Source organism: Argopecten irradians, chromosome 2, assembly GCF_041381155.1.
Source record: "Argopecten irradians isolate NY chromosome 2, Ai_NY, whole genome shotgun sequence".
Classification (NCBI taxonomy): domain Eukaryota; kingdom Metazoa; phylum Mollusca; class Bivalvia; order Pectinida; family Pectinidae; genus Argopecten; species Argopecten irradians.
This window is the reverse complement of record NC_091135.1, coordinates 56,466,973-56,483,742: the sequence shown is the minus strand read 5'-3', so window position 1 is coordinate 56,483,742 and position 16,770 is coordinate 56,466,973. Positions and strand designations below refer to the sequence as shown.

Here is a 16,770-nt window from a genome sequence, read left to right as displayed (position 1 = left end):
TGTTCCCCTTCCCCCAAGGATGTTTGTGGCCAAATTTGGTTACATTCCATTCAAAACTCTATGACTTGTAGCGATTTAAAGGATTTACCTCTATTTCCCCTATTGGGCTCCGCCCCTCCTGCCCCCGGGGGATCAGAGCCAAAATTTATACAACTTCTGTTCCCCTTCCCCCAAGGATGTTTGTGGCTAATTTTGGTTACAATCCATGCAGAACTCTAGGACAAGTAGCGATTTAAAGGATTTACCTCTATTACCCCTATTGGGCCCCGCCCCTCCTGCCCCTGGGGGACCAGAGCCAAAATTTATACAGGTTCTGTTTCCCTTCCCCCAAGGATGTTTGTGGTCAAATTTGGTTACAATCCATGGAGAACTCTTGGACAAGTAGCGATTTATAGGATTTACCTCTATTTCCCCTATTGGGCCCCGCCCCTCCTGCCCCCGGGGGGGACAGAGCCAAAATTTATACAAGTTCTGTTCCCCCTCCCCCAAGGATGTTTGTGGCCAAATTTGGTTACAATCCATGCAGAACTCTATGACCAGTAGCGATTTAAAGGAAATGTTGACGGACGGACGACGGACGCCGCGCCATGACATAAGCTCACCGGCCCTTCGGGCCAGGTGAGCTAAAAATCTCGATCTTTTCACGACATGCCGGAAATGGTTCTTATTACAAATACTCTGTTGTCGTGATTATAAATTGGTTTACACCTCGCGTCAAAAGGTGGATTTATTAATATAATAGTTCGTATGTTTTCTGTTTTGATATATTATCACAAACTCTCAACAAAAATTTAGGAATTAAGAGGTTTGGTTTAGACGATAGGATCGTACAACATTCTTTTGAATCACGTAAGAGGCCTACATGTGTCTGTTTGTAATACAGCAACTAAATGTGGATTTATCAGCACACCAGTTCATTTGTTTGCGTTTTTTATTCCTTGTCCTAAGTTAATAATAAAAACGTGAGGAATTGAGAGATTTTGTTTAGAAATATTATAGTACAGCATTCCTTTGTGAAAGACGTAAGCGGCCCCACATGTGTTTGTCACGTGATTATTTGAGCGGGAAACACAGAATGTGAAACAGCTGGCTGGCGGCCATATTTGTTTACGTCTGTCAGCTGATTGCAGAATGTAAACAAACAAATATAACTGGCTGTTGGGCCAACATCGAAAGAAGGTAGGATGTTTGCACAGAGACACGAGGTTATTTATTTTTTGTTTATTGTTACAATACCATCGATCTCCTCAAACTCTAGCTGGTGAACACAGTACCGATGGAGGATGGAGTTACGGTAAGTTCATTTCTCTTACTTGTTTACTTCGTTCTGAAAGCATTTGGATGCAATTAAAACACCCAGTTTATGAAATAAGTTAGACATCATTTTTTGTTTACATAGCTGTGCTTTCTTTTTGAATGGGCTTGGCAATTATTTCATTGCCGTTTAGTTGTAAATTTCAACATCATTTCCAATTTCAAATCACAAGAAAATTTACACGGCAGGGGGGTTTAAGTGTTATAAATCAATTCAACATCCAACAAATTGTATCTGGACACAAGTTTTATTAAAAAACTTTGGAACTTTCCATATCATTTTCACTTCATTATCGCCCACAATTTCGTTAAGTGGTACATAATTTATTTTATGTTTTTTTTTTTTTTTTAAAGATGCTCCATCACCGACAAATGTTTTTTTTTCACTATCAAAACCAAAAACAGACGATTTAGTATTTTTCTTCAGTTACAAAAGTTACTTACTTTACACCATTACCACCACGGAAAAGCTTGAGCTTCTAATTTTTTCTTCAAGGTAAAAATATGAAAAATAATTAATTGCATCCCGAAAAAATTCCTTGGCACTATATCCTATACGGAATGAAGTACTGAATGCTCATGTACCAAAGGCAAAATAAATTATTTTGTATATTTTTTGTGTTAATAAGACAAATATATACACGATTAAACATCAATTTTTGTTCAAATAATGAATATCATTTATGCTCTGTCAGCGGTGGAGCATCTTTAAAAACTTTACTTTATTCATCGTGATTAATTAGATTGGGAAATAATATTTGTTTTCTTGAAAACATGGGTAATGAAATAACATTATTAACTTAAATATGTGAGTGTGATTTGGATGCTCATATTCAATTATATCGTTGTTTTCACAACATTTTTTTGACAAGAAAGTATGATGTTTCAATGATGTAATCCTGTCATATTTACATTTTGCTGTCCATCAGTCAATTAAGTCCTGCAATTAAATCTAAATGTGTATACACATTCATACATGTGTTTCCATACAATCAGGTCATGTATATATAACCTCATATTTTTCCTTTCAGGCAAATTGCAGATCAGTGTGTGATAATGATCGAGGGCAGACTGGTTAAAGACATAACATTAATATGCCTAATTTAAACAGGTAAATATTAATAAAAGGATGGTGGTAACATGTGAATATTTAAATATTTTAAGATGACTGATATACACAATGTATGAACATTATAAAAAGAGTTATTTTACCATCTAAACATAACCTTTGCATTCCTTTTTTGTTAAGTAAGATTTCATTGAGACTTACAATTTAAGTGAATTAACACTCTGAGAAAAATGTCATTTATCAGAATGGCAGTAGGGTCACTGGGGTGTTGATCAGGGGTCAGGGAGTGGTAACACCTCTTTTGTTTACATAATTATCAAGCGACTGCCTGGTATTTTGGTAGTTTAGTAAAACTGTACTGGGGACAAACAGGGCTGGGTTATAGATCAAGGCATGGCGTCAGGTAAAAAGGGCACGGCGCTGCGCCATGCGTACATAAAAACACTAGAATAATTTAGTTCTGTAAATTTATTTTTGATTAATTAATCTAGCCATGTGTGAACTTTTTATGAGTATACTATTGTACCATATGCATTCACACTGTATCCATATTGCACATCCTATTTTTTTTCTTTCTTTTCAGAATACAGTAATTATGAAGAAGAAACAGTCAACAAAAACAAATGAATAGCTGATGACTGAAAATGAATGCACCTCATCAAAGAGACTGAAAATCCACAGCTGTCATCAAGCCACTTTTGCAGGTTAATATTTCAATCTATCCTGGTTTCAGATTGCTATTACTAACAATTATGTAAAAATATGGATGCCATTTTAGACACTAAAACTCAGTAATCCTGTGTGGAGTGTATCTGGCTTCATTGTACGTTCATATAGGCGGGTGCTTCGAAAAATAAATGGAGGAATTTACGTTGTTACATACATACACATGGCATGGTATAAAATTAAAGCAAAGATTTATTTGAGCCAAACAAAAAAATAAGACATTTTAATATATCCATAAACATTATTGTTCCAGCACAAGTCTTTGTCTTTTTTCAGGCTTTCACTGCCAGGAAAATGGAATGAAAAACAGCATGTAATGGACTTGCACTGGACAGTGATCAAGGGGAAAAGATTTGGACAGGATTTCATTGCATTGACATATTGAAATTTATATTGTAGACAACATTGTGACAAAACCTGATGCCAATGTTCAACAATTTACACATGTTTTATCTCTGAATACAATGCTGTGTTGTAAATATTGAACAGAGTGTGGCCCTTAATTTATTTGTTTCTTCTGTGCATTACCATGTCCAGGTACTATCTTTAAACTTGATGTGTGGGTCCATCTTGGTTGGATTGTGTGTCACATAAAAAAACACTGCACTAACTAAGACAAGTCTATTTGAACAAAAAAAACCAACCTTGAATTGCATCTTCATTTAAGAAAAACATTGCTAAACTTTTTCTGTGATATAAGAGATACTAATAGGTCCATCTAGGTGAGCTGAGGCACCTATAACCATCAATAAATAAGATTTTTATCATAGTATTTGAAATTAGTGAAAGAATACACCTGGGTTTTCATATTGTATTCTTAATTATTTTGGTACTTTTCCACCAACATCAGTAGTAAATTTTTCATACAGTTTATAATTTGTTTTGAGCTTGTGAAAAAGTACTAAAAAAGTACTGTACTTTTTTTGTACTGTTTTAGTACTTTTTGGTCTACATAGAAAAGTACTAAAAAAAGTACTGTACTTTTTTGTACTTTTTTTAGACAAAAGAAAAGGCCAAAAAAGGTACACTGTGTGCTTTTTTTGTACTTTTTTTTCCGCCACAAAGTACTTTTTTTTGTACTTTTTGTACTGTTTTAGTACTTTTTGGCCTACCTATAAAAGTACTATAAAAGTACTGTACTTTTTTAGTACTTTTTCTGGATAAAAAAGGTCAAAAAAAGTACTGTACTTTTTTAGTACTTTTTCTAGATGAAAAAAAGGTCAAAAAAAGTACTGTACTTTTTTAGTACTTTTTCTAGATGAAAAAAAGGTCAAAAAAAGTACACAGTGTGCTTTTTTTGTACTTTTTGTACTATTTTAGTACTTTTTGGCCTACCTTCAAAAGTACTATTAAAGTACTGTACTTTTATAGTACTTTTTCTGGATGAAAAAAAGTACAAAAAAAGTACACATGCCACGGTCATGTGTGCTTTTTTTGTACTTTTTTCCCCCCACAGAGTACTTTTTTTGTACTTTTTCTGTATGGTGTAAAACAATAGAGTGTACTAAAAGCATGCTTTTATGAGCCTGTTTTAGTACTTTTTGTACTTTTTTTGACTCATTTTGGAACCGGGAGGTAAGTTCGGTTCCAAATTGAGTAAAAAAAAAGCATGCTTTTTTTTACCTTTTTTTAGTGTACTTTTTTTGTACTTTATTTCGGTATGGGTATTCCTATGAAAACTAAGCAAATAATGTTCATAAATGTATTTTTCCTATGTAAACTTTAGTAAAACCCCTGTCCAATGGGGGAAAATCTGAGATCCCAGGGCCATGAAATTCACCATTTTTGTAAAGGACCTAGAGACCTTTCCATCTATGAAGAGTATTTGATTTGACTAGAAGATTTTAAGCCTATTTGACCCCTTTTGGCCTCACCCCTAAGACCCCTAGGGGTCAGTCATGGAAAATTTGTTAAAGGGACAATTCAGTCTAAGAGAACATTAAAATTTGTACATATATCGGGAAAAAAAACCCAGTTCTTATGGATATAAGATCAGTCGGTTTTACGGTGATATGCCAGAAAAGCCCATAGTGGTGAAATACATGTGGAAGTTCAAACTCGCTCGCTGTCCGCCATTACACATTGTGGTCGAACATCTTGTATGCCTAACCCTATCCCTTGCTCGTAGAGTAATGCAACTTTTGTCTAATATATAGAACTGCTCAAATCGCTCTGACAGTAGTGTGTTTACCTTATTAGTTGAATTGTCTTGCCTATAAATCATTTTATCACCTCAACAAGGGCTATGTAGCTCATTTGTTTAACGTGCGTGACTTTGGCTCAGGTATGGGTACAGCGTATATATATTTGTACCTGCTTAATCATATTGATCAACGATTTGTAATTACAACGGTATCAATTAAAATACTAAACAATGACGTGGAATTTGTCAATATTTCATGTTAAATGTTTCATAAGAAATGTAAAACAATACATTTATACCATATTTTGCTTCTTGGTTATATCTAGAATTAGCCTATGTGAATTGTCTCTTTAATAGGATTAAATGGCCATTTCATAGGGATAATTCTGAAAACATTTAACTAATTTCCTATTAATATAAGTCTACGTAAAAAGTTTCACTAAGCAAATTTACTCAAGTTATCTTGTTCACAAAGTCCAAAATTAATTATTAGTGCAAAGGGCAATAACTTCGTAAATTACCGTTTGATCAAGCTGATTTAACTCTGTAAACTACCGTTTGATCAAACTGATTTTCTATTTCACCCAAGATATTTCTTATTCTAGTCTGCATACAAAGTTTCACTAAACTCATTTTATATTTACTCAAGTTATCCTGATCACAAGGATCAGTAACAAGAGGCCCAGAGGGCCTGTATCGCTCACCTGGTTTGTAATGCCAAGTTATGTTTTGAATACAGGTTCATTGTTTCTTTTCTAAAGGAATTTAAATATTTACCTCTATATCCGCTATCAGTCCCCGCCCCTCTTGCCCTCGGGGGGTCAGAGTCAAAATTTATACAATCTCTATTCTCCTTCCCCCAAGAATGTTTGTGGCCATTTGGTTATATTCCATGCTGAACTGTATGACTAGTAGCAATTTAAAGGATTTACCTTTATTTCCCTATTGGGCCCTGCCCCTCTTGCCCCTCCTGCCCCCGGGAGTCATAGCCAAAATTTATACAATTTCTGTTCTCCTACCACCAACAATGTTTGTGGCCAAATTTGATTACAATCCATGCAGAACTCTAAGACAAGTAGCGATTTATAGGATTTACCTCTATTTCCCCTATTGGGCCCCACCCCTCCTGCCCTCGGGGGTTCAGAGCCAAAATTTATACAAGTTCTGTTCCCCTTCCCCAACGATGTTTGTGGCCAAATTTGGTTACAATCCATGCAGAACTCTAGGACAAGTAGCGATTTATAGGATTTACCTCTATTTCCCCTATTGGGCCCCGCCCCTCCTGCCCCCGGGGGGTCAGAGCCAAAATTTATACAAGTTCTCTTTCCCTTCCCCCAACGATGTTTGTGGCCAAATTTGGTTACAATCCATGCAGAACTCTATGACTAGTAGCGATTTAAAGGAAATGTTGCAAAGGGAAATAACTCCGTAAATTACTGATCAAAATTGATCAAGCTGATTTTCCACCTTGTCCAAGATCATTCCAATGTTAGTCTACATACAAAGTTTCATTAAGGTCAGTTTATATTCACTAAAGTTATCATGTTCACTAGGAAATGTTAATGAATGTTGCATGATGACGGACAAAAGACTATCACGATAAGGTAAGATGACCTTATAAAACTTCTATTTAGAGGGATGTAACTCTCCCTTTTTGTCTATAATTTATATGGTAAACAATTTAGAGGGAAGTAACTCTCCCTTTTTGTCTATATATGGTAAACAATTTAGAGGGAAGTAACTCTCCCTTTTTGTCTATATATGGTAAACAATTTAGAGGGAAGTAACTCTCCCTTTTTGTCTATATATGGTAAACAATTTAGAGAGAAGTAACTCTCCCTTTTTGTCTACCATATTTTTGCGTGTATAGTGCGCACTTTTTTTCATAAATTATCATGTCAAAAGTTGGGGTGCGCACTATATGCAGGTACAAGGCATGGCCAGGTCCTGGGTCATGATCACCGACCGGCAGGTCCCAGCTAAAGAGTGCAGTAACATTTTGTACATGTTGTCGTGATAGGGTTATGATTAAATACTTGGATCTTTAAGTCAATGATCAATGTATATATTCAATATAAAAGGAAAACATCACTTGAAATTTCTATCTTTAATTCCTTGAATGTCCGTTTTGGGAGCACATGCATGTGTTCATGACCGGACACATGTTACAATCGTGAATCTTCAGTAAGGTATCTCCAAATCTAAATGGTTAAAGGATTATAGTCTGGAGCTTGAAACGAAATATATGTGTGTAATTGATTCGTCACATTAAACAGATTACCTTATAAATATGTTTCTCCAGCATGTGAAAAACTTTTTAACTTTCAAATGTTTACGGAAGTGAGTGTAATCGCCCCATGCAGAGCCAGCAAATTAAATACGAAACTAAAACCTTCTTACATTAACACTGACCAGTCGGCACTATAAATAATGGTATGGCTGTAAAATTTACTCTTATTACCAACTTTTGAAATGGTTCTGTAAGATCACATCCTGATTTCAATACTAATTGAAATAATTCAGAAAGTGTGCAGTCAGTACTCAAATATGGCGGCCACCTGTGGTTGATTTGCCTACTCAGTCGGCTTTCCAGCTAATATCTTGGACAATGATTAAATCTAAATGCCTATCAGATACACAATAGACTTGATTGATACCACTTGGAATTACACAAGGTATGATTAATTATTTGATTGTAAAAACATCGTTGTTGAGATCCTCATTATAGTGTCATCGGCAATTCACAAGCTAACTAGGCCTGCCGTTGTGTAAACAAAGTGTCAATCATCGTGTCAAACTCCTCTCGCCAGATAATGTTAATGAAAAGAAGGTTGTTTTAAGCACTGGTAAACAATAGGAACCGTTTGATTTTGTTCTTCAAGAGTGTTTGGAGTCAATGCAAAATGTTTTGAACGAAGATACAAAAACTGAGATTTTATTTGTAAATTTTTTTTGTCCAAAATGAAACTCAAAAACGTACCTGCGCACTATACGCGGATGCGCACTATACGCGCAAAAATACGGGGGTATATATGGTAAACAATAAATTTACGTTTATTGACTATAAGTTCACCATTACTTGAGGTCAACTTTTAATATAGAGTGCCATAATGCAGTCCTCTTAATCAATCCTGTTTTTGTATTTGTTAACTCCTTAATCCCTTTTTGGAGTCCATTACTGTTTTATTTGGTAGATAAAGTTACATATAAATATCTGTGCTCCTTTCATAACACTCTCTTCTAGTCAGCAATGGTAACCTTGAATTGAGTGCTTATTTTTTCCAAACATCTTGGAGATTTGTGCTACGATATCCCAGTCAATTGCCAGGAGTCAATTCCAAAAGCATCAGAAGTTGACAGCCATCATAGGGCTACCCAATTATTGGAACACAAATAACACTGTGGCTAATAAAATGGCAGCACGAAAGGCAGCCTGGTCATGCTAAAATGAGGGCAATGTAAGACTTATATTTGTTGTAAATCCACAGGAGATAGATTAATAGAATCTTACATAGGTCTCAAGTGTTAACCCGAGTGAAAGATTTCGGCTGGTCAACCCGAGGCAGCCAATATCTTTCATGAGGGTTGAGATATCCCTGTCCACTTGAAAGACCCATTTTTGATTCTTTTTCTCCCATACCTTCACGAAAAACATTATGAAAATGCAGTTTTCAGAAACATTTCAAACCACCATCATAGGAACTTCGCAGTGCATTAAAATTAATGACGTCGTCGACAATAGGCGCCACATGCATTGATGACGTCACCTCATTGTCTAGCGCATGTGAGCCATCTTTTCCCTACTCCGTCTGTCAGGTATAGGAGAAAACCCTGTCAGGTATGGGAGATAACCCTGTCAGGTATAGGAGAAAACCCTGTCAGGTATGGGAGATTGTTTGTTAGACATCATAACATGCCGATTCCGGGATGCAAGGAAAACTTCTGGTTAGGAGGTAGAAAACGTTGATTTGGTCAAGTGACCGCGAAAAATTTAGGGCACATTTTTCCGCCATGGCGCTGACACTTACAGGCAGAGAATAGCAATGTCGAAATAAAAGTCATTGTAGATAATATTTGCTCGATAACGGAACTAAGATAAATTGTTATGTTTTGTGTGAAAAAAGTACCCAGGTAAGTTAAAAAATATTTGTGAGTGAGACGTCAGATACCGCTGACTTCCAATTGCTAGGCCTCAGCTTTATTTGATGCCGTAATTTACATGTCATTTCCTTGTGAAGTGTCTAAATTCAATTTTCGTGCATATTTAGATTTTAATACAAGATGTTTTGATAATTAATGTTAAGTGTTCTGTCATAATTTATAATTTTCCATCCGTGTACAATCATTACATTTGCTGCCATTTTGTTTCAAATGTGCCCAAAATAAAGTCACATGGTGTTGAAAGTCACATGACTAAACTGACTGAATGTTATATATTCCGGAAATAGTGTATCAATTGTTGACGTCATAAACACCAGCGCACCGAATCAAACCAAATATTGGTATTCTTTCGGTGAAAGTCTTTCTTGCCATAAGCTCAGTGATCAGTTTAAGATTGCAGTTCAGGTAACAAAACAGTTGTTTCATGCCTTTTCAGTCAACAGTCAAAACTCTTCCCTCGCTGTTGGGACCAACCCTATAAACTGTTTCCCGAGGCCAAACACTGGTAAAAATCCGTCAATATTAGCAAGAGTTACAATACTTTAAAACCATCAAAACAGATAATTTCTTGGCTCCCGCTAACTCAATCTTCTGTATTTATTATCCAATTTCAATCAAATTATGTATATTGCTCTATATCAATGTGATCTTAGATGGATTTGATACTGTTCAAAATTCATCAATCTTTGCAAGATATACATTTTAGTAACAATTGACTTGACAAAACTGATCGACAATTAAAGCTGCAAAAAAACTGAAACACCACAGCTGGTGTGGTCAGTAGGCAGATTGTGACAGTAGCTGACAGTGTGTGAGGCAATGTTGAACAATTATTAAATACAATTGTGTTTAAAAGCTAAATCTACTTAAACAGATTAAGCAGAGACTGATTTACCTGTTCACAGTTTATGAAGAGGAACCAAAGTTTAAGTTCTTAAATGAAATAAAAATTGTTCACTCACCTTCAGGTTCCAAAACCAGTCATGAAAAAAAACCAAAAACAATTTTTGTATAATATGTCATTAAAGTACAAATGTTACCCACAACTTAAAACAAATAAAAGAAACACAAAGACAGATATATAAAATACAAATAGTAGCAGAAATAAATTTCTCATTGGGACCCTGTGGGTCTTCGTCCTACTTTAATTATCAATTATCCATTATCTTCTTAATTTGTAAGTGTTTATTATCTGTGAGTTCCAAATAAATAGAACAGATCTCCACCGCCTTTCTGAGGCAGCATTAAGCTTACTACTTAGTAGGGTTACAGTAGCCAACATCAACATATCAACTCAGCTTACGTAAATTTGACCAATTTAAAATGTAAACTTTCATCATCTCAAACATTTTCTATTTCAGTATTGACTTCAATTAGGTTGCTATGCATGTATTTGATATCAACTAATTGTCTTAAAAATAATGAAATGTATTGATTCCATTTCTAATTTAAGCAATGCACCTGGGGGTCGTTAGGAATATTTGGTAGCAATGAGGTAAAATAGTGTGGCTGTTATTGAAATGGGGAGATTTTTGTCCCCAGCAATAGCCAGGAACAACCATGGAATCCAATCAGTAGAACTAGGGTCATTAGAGAAAACAATGACTGTCAATCATGTTTCACAATGTCTACTGGCTAGCCTCCCTGTTATTCTAGACCTAAAATAAGCCTTTATTTAAGGGTTGCCCTTAATCTTGCAATATACTTCCCAACTTTTCTATACACCAATGGAACTCACGAGGAAGTTAGAACAATGGATCGCACTGAGAAGACCATGCACCTAACTATCAACAACAAGAGGCTCATGGGCCTTAACTGTCACCTGAGTTTGGATATAGAATGAAACAAAGACAAATTAACACTATATCATGGCCCATCAGGCCCTTGAAGTCAGTAAATTTGACTTTTTAATCTATGAATCATCAAACCTGTGAATTTAAAATAAGATTTTTGAAATTTTAGCCATTTTGACCCCTTATGGCCTCACCCCTCCATCCCCTGGGCATCAGCCAGGATCAATATGGATATGATATGTTAAAATGCAATTTCAGGTTAATAATTCTAACCCAGTTTGACTCATTTCCTATGAAAACTAAGCAAATAATGTTCATAAATGTGTTTTTCCTAAATAAACTATAGTAAACTTAACCCCCTCCCCAGGGAGAAACTTGAGACCCCAGGGTCATATAATTCATAACTTAAACTTCTAACTGTAAAATTACAATTTTTTTTTACAAATTTATAATTCACACTTTTTATTGGTCTTATACCTTAGAAGGGTTGTAAAAAATTTCATTGAAATTGCTTCATAGGTTTTGAAGAAGAAGTTGAAAATGTGAGTTGTTTATCATCGCACGACGGACGACAGGCAACGGACCTTTGTACACATTCATAAATCAGACAAAGTTTGTGTAGTCTTCAATAGACCAGAGAGAACATACCTATGGAGGGCTCTACCAACAGAGCTATAGAAGAGCGCTCCATTAGCTGTGATAGAGAGGACATATTTAAATACCATGCCAACCCCCTCTTTTTAAACTTAAACCTGTTTTTCCTAAATCTCAACAACCACTTTCCTATTAAGATGGGTGCCAATGGTAAAGAACAGGGGAAAATACATATTTCCTATTAACTACCCCGACCAGGAATTAAACTCAAGTCTCTGCCATGAAAACCCATGGCTCTAACAATTGAACCAAAGAATCATGCCCCATCAGCTGAGTGACAGAGACCATAGTTAAGTATATGTACATGCCAACCTGCTGTTTTTAGATCATAATTGGTCATCTATCTTTTTTATAGTTTAATTAACAGATAAGGCTAGATACACAATGCATTCTACTTGTCATATCACAGTTACATGGTCATTAAATCAAAATGGATTTAACATGCAATTATTCATGGGTACTAACCAATCATTTTTTTCACACAACTAGTTTCAGAACATACAAATGCTGTTGTAGCTGAGAAATAAATTTCCTTGAATTTTATTCCTATGGCCATTCAAATACAGATTTGCAATTGAAATAAACTCCTTTTTCAGTGATATTTGCAAAAGGGAATACAATTCTACCAAATATTCTAATGAATAAATCTAATTTAAAAACCAAACGATTACCTATGGAAATGTGTGCATGGCAGTCAATTCATTTTGTGTTTCACACATAAAGTTTGCAAAAGAAAACTACAGAATCCAATTTTACACCAAAATGGGCTTTATTCAACACCTTGATGATCCATCCATTGACAGATGTGTATTAAGCATACACAAGGGATATTGGTTAAAGACCTATAAAACATAAAGAGAGGATTCATATTGAAACCATTGATACAACATTTAGTATTTATAAAAGTGCTCATTGTACATGAACAGTTACGTACGAAGCCACTTACCTGAGGGACACTGATTACTGTAACTCGTGAAAGTTTATTACTATCTCCATCATTTATGTTGGTAAGAAATACCATTCAATTCTTAAATCTGTGAATAACTATCTTCGCGAACTTGTTTTGAAATAAAAATAGCAAAATTTGGTAACCGCAAAAGAAAGTTAACTGGTTTACAGTAATCCTATTAATATTACAATACTACTATGTATTTCACAGTAACATATTCACTCTTAAATTATTGCATATATTTATGCAAGAATTTATTGCAATATTCTGGGGTTAAGTTTGTTTTTTTCCTACACGATATTTGAATTTTACATTTCATTCCTGGGGCCGCGGTGGCCGAGTGGTTAACATGTCCCGACATATTACCACAAGCCCTCCACCTCTGGGTTGCTAGTTCAAATCCCATGTGGGGCAGTTGCCAGGTACTGACCGCTGGTCGGTGGTTTTTCTCCGGGTACTCCGGCTTTCCTCCACCAACAAACCTGGCACGTCCTTACATGACCCTGGCTGTTAATAGGACGTAAAAATAAACAAACCAAAAGTCTACCACAGTTAAAAGCGAAGCATTAAAAAGTGATTGTGTTTTAATGTCATCCATGCACATTTACCACTAGACATTTGACTATCCAGGGGAAACATTGGATATTTGAACGTCCAACAGCAAATGCTATTGGATAGTAAACTATTGGACTCATGGCCATCATTGGACCTCTCTTGTACACCATAGGTGACGTCACAGGAATTTTTTGAAGTAATAGTAGGTTATACTGATAGCAGTAGAGGTGACATATTACCGGGTAACTACAATTAAAGGCCTAGGGGTGGTACTAAAATCTTTAATCCCAACACATGCTTTATTGATTAAACTCCAACGCATAATTATTACAAATTGTCTGTACAGACAGGACTCAACATACATCAATAATTTCTGTACCAATTTAATTTACACGGGGCACAGATCAGACAGTTAAGACTGCCTGGTGATGGTTTTTATCACCAACACTCCTACAAAACCATAAATAAATATGCTGTCATGAATAACTGCCATCTATCTTCATAGAAGTCTAAAGCATAAGAATTGTTCACATTTCAAACCAATTTGTTTTCTGCTGCTATTCTAGAGACGATGTGCATGTGCTTCTCCATGAAGATATATAGGCAGAAAGTCTGATGTTTACTGACTAAGTATTTCTGAAGCGAGGTCTTCATCTCAATAAGCATACCAAACTCGCCCTTTCATCAACAATATCTGTAGCAGATGCACCTTATTGGGCTACTTTAATCTGTCTAGAATGTTAATCTCCATAAAAGGTCCCAATACATATATAATTGTTCTAATGTTCAGCTGGTGTCCTTTGAGTAACATCAACAATAACCAACATGCTACAGGCCTGATGTCATGTCGCTTTATAACTACATAAACCAATCAGGGGTTTATGTCACCTAGATAGAGGTCATATAGAAACTTGATCACAATTTGTTTTGTGTATGACTTAACAATATGGTGAAACTCCTTCTTTAAACGATGTCAGATATATCTTTGAATGAAGGTAAAACGCCTTCTCTGAACAATTTAAAAAATGTCTTTGAAGGCTAGTGAAGCTCAATTTTCTGTGCACCATTGTCAGACGTCTTTGAATAAAGGTAAAACTCTTCTTCATCTCTTGGCCTGATGAGAAGTTAAGAGAAATTAGCTAAAAGATTAATTACTCATGACTCCTTTGACCTTGAATGAAGGTCAAAGTCAATGCAATATTAAAAAAAAAATCTGTTTATGGTAATACAACAACACTACGATCTTTCCCCTTATTACATTTACTGTTATCTTAGCCATTATATCTTCAATCCTTATCACATTTACTGTTATCTTAGCCATTATATCTTCAATCCTTATCACATTTACTGTTATCTTAGCCATTATATCTTCAATCCTTATCACATTTACTGTTATCTTAGCCATTATATCTTCAATCTGATTTTGATCTTTGAAATATTCATTATTTCCTATGAGCTAACCTTGACCTTTGATACAATATGCATCGTCTTTTAGAGTGGTGATAACTAATCAAAGATTTTCAAGGATATATGTACACGAGCAGACGACAAGGATTCCCCCTGTACTAAAAACTGATAACGTCCTATTTACACCTGAAGTGTCTGCTAATCCTTTGGGGTAATACTTCTACAAAGCAATTATCTTTATCAGTTTCCTAATCAAGAAAACTATTCTTTCATAGTTCTACATCAATACTCTCAGTATCATTGTCTGGAAATTCTACATTTATTACAAATATTGTCTTATGCCAACACTGCCAACAGGGATTTTTTGATGCTGTGAAACAGCAATCATAGGTACGCTAAGCAAGCCTGAGCACATCAAAACAACAATAATAATCCGCGATGAAAATTAAATGCTGTTTTGTTACTTTCACACCCTAACTGAAGGTATAAAATAATAAAACACACACATATAATAATTGTCACAACGATAATCGATGTATACAATTACGCAATCAGTGATGTTTTCCAATGTTTACTTAGAACTATTTCGTTTTGATCTTGGTTCAGATCTTGTGTATTCCCGAAAATCACACACAACGCCTTCTTAATTTATTCCTCCGCAGTAGATTTTCTTAGTTTATCTATCTAGGTGAATGGTACAAAATTGATGCTATAAATGATGATTAATTATGTTTGTTTTAATGATTTACACAAAAAATAAGATTTAAATGTGTTTGCAAAAGTCATTTGTTTGGTTGACGTTGCGAACTATATTTTTAAATTACTACGCTCTCTTCCATCTAGAGATGTGAAATCTCGAGTTGCCTCACTTTAAACGTCATTGCTATTAGGCCTTTCATTGCAGGAATTAATTATTTATAGCTACCTTTTAATTATTTAACTAAGATCAATTCAAACAAATACATATAGAAATTATACATGTGGTGTCAATTTCTAGTCAACATTAATTCCATTTGATGAAATTACTACGCTCTCTTCCATCTAGAGATGTGAAAGCTCGAGTTGCCTCCCTTTAAACATCATTACTATATTACCGTATTGAAAGTAATGAAAGTGCACTGCATAACACTTGCTGTTCTATTTGTTCAAGCCGTGTTTAAACAAAGATACACAACATATTTGCAACAATGTTCCATAACATCAAAGGATTGTTGTAAAAGGTAACCAAATTATGACTTTTTATTTGACAAAAGTATCTGGCCATGATTTATAAGTCAAAAGTCGGCAAAGCAAAGTGATACACATGCAAGCAGCCATATGCATGTTAGTCTTTCTAACAAGGAAATCGCAATATTTCTGTTGTTATTAAATGGATATTAATTAACTCATTTTCTTTCCTTTTAAAGAGACATTGATGAAATTGATAATTTCAGTAATTAGTATGTGTACTAGTATATAGATTACTTACATGTATTAAACGAAAATGGCACTCAGACTTTTACCAGATTTATTGGATTAATTAATCTACTTATTTCAGAAATAAGAAATTTTAATATATAAAATAGATTTCAGTCATTTCAGGAAAAAAAACGTATTTAACTTGTGGTGGTTGAATCAACTTTGTTTAACTCAAAAATTCAACATTGTACATTATATAAATACAATGTTCTACAACATGTTAACTAAATTTAATATAAATGATAAACCAATTCTTTTATTCCTTTTTTTGAGTCCTTCAGTCACAGCATCTATGAGTGGCCTTGGCACTGCCAACAGGGATTTTGATTACAAAAAAACGTTACACAGTAAAGATTGATACAGAGAGTATTTGTATTGGCTATATATGGTCAGCTGTGAACATCCACTCTTATAAAACAATTTATCTCACTACAACAGTGAAAGTTAACAATATCTCACTGAACAGTAGATAAACACAATTCATACTCTTTGTATCTCCAATAAGGTACTGATCCAGAGGTTATATTTATTCAATTTTTCG

General features: G+C 34.9%; 1 protein-coding gene and 1 long non-coding RNA gene across 2 annotated transcripts in view; one reads left to right on the top strand and one right to left on the bottom strand.

Moving 5' to 3' along the window:
- LOC138316737 (CD109 antigen-like) overlaps positions 1 to 16,770 on the bottom strand; it is a 491,941-nt gene that overhangs the window by 353,122 nt on the left and 122,049 nt on the right. The gene's annotated exons all lie outside the window — the stretch shown is intronic.
- On the top strand, positions 1,160 to 3,595 carry LOC138316025 (uncharacterized). Its single transcript, XR_011207582.1, has 4 exons — positions 1,160 to 1,294; positions 2,346 to 2,425; positions 2,967 to 3,087; positions 3,386 to 3,595. It is a non-coding gene; the product is annotated as an uncharacterized lncRNA (long non-coding RNA).